The sequence below is a fragment of the Mirounga angustirostris genome, unplaced genomic scaffold, assembly GCF_029215605.1.
Source record: "Mirounga angustirostris isolate CCGP_5_RB_7025 unplaced genomic scaffold, mMirAng1.0.hap1 SCAF_14, whole genome shotgun sequence".
In the NCBI taxonomy this organism is placed as follows: domain Eukaryota; kingdom Metazoa; phylum Chordata; class Mammalia; order Carnivora; family Phocidae; genus Mirounga; species Mirounga angustirostris.
The window spans coordinates 76,139,981-76,145,980 of record NW_026991722.1 but is presented as its reverse complement, the minus strand read 5'-3'; positions in this window follow the sequence as shown (position 1 = coordinate 76,145,980).

The following is a 6,000-nucleotide window of genomic DNA, read 5'->3' as shown; positions in this document are numbered from 1 at the left end:
TAAATGATCTGAATTGGAAAAGTACTTGATACATTGGGTGAAAACACAGTGGCAGACCCTAAGATAGTCTCCTATAATCCCTGCCTTTTGGTATTTACCCTCTCATGTGATCCTTTCTCCTTGGCTATTGGCAAGATCTGTGGTCAGTAGAATATAGGAGAGGTGATGAAATATCACTTTAGTGATTTTGTTACATAAGGTACTGACTTCCATTTTGACAGGAAGACATATTGCAGAAATCCATGTGGCAAAGAACTAAGTGAAGTGTTTGGCCAACAATTAGTTGGAACTTAGGCCCTTAGATCAACAACCCTCAAAGAACTGAATTAGACCAACAACTTTGTGAACTTGAAAGCAGAACCCTTCCCCATTTGAGCCTTCAGATGAGACTCAGTCCTGGTTGATATCTTGATTATAACCTTGTGAGAGGCCCTGAAGCAGAGGATCCAACTAAGCTAAGCTATTGTACCCGTGACCCACAGAAGCTGTGAGATGATAAATGTGTGTTTTAAGCCACTAAATTTGTGGAAAGTTGTTATGCAACAGTAATAGCACATACACACATTTGATAAATGTGCCCACTGTATTTTCTCTCAAGTAATGAAAGTGTTTTACAGAACTGTGCCAAGTCAGAATACTGATTCACTCCACTAGAAGTCATTTCTAAGTTGATATTTATCAATTAGTTAGCACTCCCTTAGGCTTATTTGTGCAAGAAATGCCCTTAATTGTACTTCCCCTTGGTCTATAGTTCCTTTTTTTTTTTTTTTTTAAGATTTTATTTATTTATTTGAGAGAGAGAGCACAAGTGGGGCAGAGGGAGGGGGAGAGGGAGAAGCAGACTTCCTGCTGAGCAGGAAGCCTAATGCGGGACTAGATCCCAGGACCCTAAGATCATGACCTGAGCTGAAGGCAGATGCTTAACCAGCTGAGCCACCCAGGCACCCCTCATTATTTTTTTTAAAGATTTTATTTATTTATTCGAGAGAGAGGGAGAGTGTAAGCAGGGGAGGAGTGGAGGGAGAGGGAGAGAGAGAATCCCAAGCAGACCTGCTGAATGTGGAGCCTGACGTGGGGCTTGATCTTATGAGCCTGAGATCACAACCTAAGCCGAAACCAAGAATTGGACACTCACCCAGCTGAGCCACTCAGGTGTCTCTCCTTACTTTTATATCATGAAATTTCTCAGCAAATGCTTTGTCAAAATACCATATATACTGTGTCTGGTAATTCTATCCAAAGAGAGAGTGGGGTAGTCTGACATGATTTTTTTATAAATCCATTTTTAGAGATTACTTTTTTTTAATTGTTTAAAAGCACACCTTTTAGATAGTTCATTTTAGAATCTTATTTGGGATCAGTACTGAGATCTTTGACCTACGGTTTTCAGATTCCACCATCCTTTCTCCTTATAAAAATAAAAAATTTAGTTATCACCAATTTTATATAATTTCTAGAAATTTCTACAATTTTCTACAATTCCTAACAATTTTCCCATTTTTACACAAACTCTCGGATTTCATTCAGTGGTTTATTGGGTTAACCTGCAAGTTTTATCAAAGTCCTAAAGTGTAATTTGTTCAGACCAGGAGTGGTGGATTCATTTAGAGCAGTCAGGTGCTCTCTTACAATCTTTATCTTCAGTTCCCTCTTACAATGTTTGTTTTACACTTTTTATTCTAAATATTATTCTTTTCAGTAGGAAAGACAGAAACATGTTATCCATTAATCATTACACCATGAATTTCAGCAAGGGACAATTACTGTATCCCTATAAAATGTTCCTATTTACAGTTTATCCTTTTAAAGTGTACAATTCAGTGAGTTTTAGTATATTCATAAAGTGTGCAACCATCACCACTGCCTAATTTTAGAATATTTTTGTCACCCTAAAAAGAAATCTTGTGCCCATCAGTAGTCACTCCCCATTCTCTCCCAAATTAACCTTCCTAGTTCTAGGCAACTACTAATTTACTTTATGTGTCTATAAATTTGCTTGTTTGGGACATTTATACAAATGGAATCATAGAATATGTGGTCTTTTGTGATTGGCTTCTTTCATTTAGCATAATGTTTTCAAGGTTCTTCATGTTGTAGAATGCATCAGTACTTCTTTGCTTTTAATTGTTGAATAATATTTCATTATGTGGTTATAGTACGTTTTATTTATCCATTCACCAGTTGATGGACACTTGTGTTTCTGCCTTTTGTCTTTTATGAATAACAACATTATAAACATTTGTGTTCAAGTTTTTGTGTGGACATATGTTTAATTTCTCATGGGTATATACCTAGAAGTAGAACTGAGTTTATACCTAGCAGCTGAGTCATATATGTTTAACCTTTTGAGGAACTGCCAAAGTGGTTGCAGCATTTTACATTCTCACCAGCAGTGTATAAGAGTTTCTATTCCTCCACATTTTCAGCAACACTTGGCTATTGTCTATCTTTTTTTTTTAAAGATTTTATTTATTTATTTGACAGAGAGATAGCAAGAGCATATTATATATAATAAAATGAGATAGCTATAATAAAATGAGATATTATTATAAAGCTATAATAAAATGAGATAGCTATAATAAAATGAGATGTTATCTCATTGTGATTTTAATCTGTTTCCCTGCTGGCTTATGATGTCAATCATCTTTTCCTATGGTGACTAGTCATTTGTTTATTTGGGGGGAGAAATTTCTATTTAAAACCTTTGCCCGTTTTTTTTTAAGATTTTATTTATTTATTTGACAGAGAGAGCTAGCAAGAGCAGGAACACAAGCAGGGGGAGTGGGAGAGGGAGAAGCAGGCTTCCTGCAGAGCAGGGAGCCTGATTTGGGGCTCGATCCCAGGACCCTGGGATCATGACCTGAGCCGAAGGCAGACACAACGACTGAGCCACCCAGGCGCCCTTTGCTCGTTTTTAAATTGGGTTGTATTTTTATTATTGAATTGTAGGAGGTTTTTTTTAAAAGATTTTATTTATTTATTTATTTACTTATTTATTTAGAGAGTGTACATGTGAGTGGGGGGAGAGGGAGAGAGAATCTCAAGCAGACTCCCTGCTGAGCATGGAGCCTGTCGTGGGGTTTGATCCCATCATCTTGAGATCATGACCTGAGCCAAAATCAAGAGTCAGAGGCTTAACTGACTGACCCACCCAGGTGCCCCTGTAGGAGTTCTTTATATATTCTTTATATAAGTCCATTATTAGGTGTATGGTTTATAAATATTTTTTTCCATTCTGTGGCTTTCTTGATGGTATCCTCTGAAGCAGAAAATTTTTTAAGTTTGAAGAAGACCAATTTATCTGTTTTTTCTTTTGTTGCTTATGCATTTGTTATATCTAAGAAGCAATTGCCTAATAAAAGAGCTACCTTGATGTTACATTAGTTTTTTTTTTTTTTTTAAGATTTTATTTATCAATTAGAGAGAGCTAGAGAGAGCACGGGGTGGGGGTAGGGGCAGAAGGAGAGAGAAACAGGCTCCCCACCGAGCAGGGAGCCCGACATGGGGCTGGATCCCAGGATCCTGAGATCATGACCTGAGCCGAAGGCAGATGCTCAACCTACTGAGCCACGCAGGCACCCCACATTAGTTGTTTTTTTTTTTAAGACTTTATTTATTTATTCGTCAGAGAGCACAAGTAGCAGGCCGGGGGAGCTGCAGGCAGAGGGAGAAGCAAGCTCCCCACTGAGCAAGGAACCTGATGTGGGACTCCATCCCAGGACCCTAGGAGCATGACCTGATCTGAAGGCAAACGCTTAAATGACTGAGCTCCCTCGGCATCCCAGATGTTACATTAATTTTTTTAAAAAGATTTTATTTATTTATTTGACAGAGAGATAGAGAGCACAGATAGAGTGGCAGGCAGAGGGAGAAGCAGGCTCTCCACTGAGCAGGGAGCCCGATGTGGGGCTCAATCCCAGGGCTCTGGGATCATGACCTGAGCTGAAGACAGATGCCCAACTGACTGAGCCACTCAGGCGCCCTGATGTTCCATTAATTTTTAACATTATCTTTCCCTGTGTTCCTATTAACTAGTTCTCCATTAGGATATTGTGTGTGTTAAGAGTGCAAACTATTGAAGTCAGAATGACTGGATTTGAATTGATTTGAGTACCACTTGGTAACTCTGTAACCACTAGAAGTGACTTCTTTTTTTTTTTTTTAAAGATTTTATTTATTTATTTATTTGAGAGAGAGAGAATGAGAGACAGAGAGCATGAGAGGGAGGAGGGTCAGAGGGAGAAGCAGACTCCCTGCCAAGCAGGGAGCCCGATGTGGGACTCGATCCCGGGACTCCAGGATCATGACCTGAGCCGAAGGCAGTAGCTTAACCAACTGAGCCACCCAGGCGCCCTAGAAGTGACTTCTTTAAGCCTCAGTTTCTTCATCTGAAAAATGGGAACATTACTGGGGTGTCTGGTTAGCTCAGTTGGTAGAACATGGGACTCTTGACCTTAGGGTCGTGAGTTCAAGCCTCACATTGGGTGTAGAGTCTACTAAAATTTTTTTTAAAAAATGGGAATATTACTTCTTACCTCAAAGGTTGTGTTGACAATTAAAATGCTTAGCATAGAGCCTTACACATAGATAGCACTTGATAATTGGTAGATGTTATTACTAGAAATCGTATTTAGGTTTTGCTTAAATAAAAAATATTTTACTAGGAAGGTGTCTTTCTTGACTTTGTATCCACAGTAGTAACTTGCTCATGGTAGACGTTTAATGAATATCTGTTAATTTAATTGATACATGAAATGTAGTAACCCATTACATTAAGTGAGCTGTGATGTTTCTGAGCTTACTAAGGAGCTAAGTGAAAGAAGAGAAAACTAAAAATAAGTATCACTCACTTCATTTGGGCTTGGGTTAGCCCTTGCAGAAAAGGAAGATGGGAAGATTATGTTTCAAAAGATATTTCAAGGGGGAATGATGCTAAATATACAAAAAACAGGGTACTAATCTAGAGAGAAAAATGGAAAGGTAAATCCCCACATGGGAATTTGGTCAGTGGCATAAGACATTTTAGAAGAGGTGGCAAGAGAGAAAAGTTCTTAATGTCAGGAGCAGCAGACTGATTTGGCATGGTTGTTCCTTGAACAATCTGAGATTGTTCTTGATTGAACAAGAGTCCTTTGTCCAAAAACATTCTCTTATCACTTGGTGAGACTGTCATTAGTCCTCTCACCCTTATTAGATAGATATATGATTAGAGGCCTCAGAACACTCCCTGAGACCTTATGGTAGGGATTTCTGAACCAGAAATCTACTTGTGTTTTTTGTTTATCTAATGATTTTTTAATAAAGATTTTATTTATTTATTTGATAGAGAGAGACACAGCGGGAGAGGGAAAAGCAGGCTTTCCACCGAGCAGAGAGCCCGACACGGGGCTCCATCCCAGGACCCTGGGATCATGTCCTGAGCTGAAGGCAGATGTTTAACGACTGAGCCACTCACCTGCCCCTGTTTATCTAATGATCTAAGCAAAGTGGTTAGAGCCTACCTCCAATTTAACAGTTTCCCACCAGAACCTACCTCTATTTAACGATGTCCCTTCTTCTACTCCACACTATGGTGAATAAATGAATCGTATATTAACCTCATATGAATAAATGAATCACATATTTAAATCACTAAATCACTGAACCTATGCAAATGATCCAATTTATGTTATCAATAAATATTTGTAGAGTGTATGAAAGTATAGTTAGATGAAAGATAAATGGTTATATAAATGAAATGTTCTTCCTTCTGCTTTCTCCTTACCATAGTCTTTGTCCAAATTTCACCAGTTCTTCCGAATATTGTTCAAATGATAGGCAGTGTGTATTTTTTTGTATGCAGATAATTTGAGATTCTGGTATTCAGGCCATGTTTCCTACTATGTTATAAGCTCCTGGAAGTCTGGGTCTGTCTCTTATTTGTATCTTCTGTGGCACAATGCTTTATACAGAGTGGTTATATAAACATAAGTATATTAAATGAATCATGTAAGTTAATAT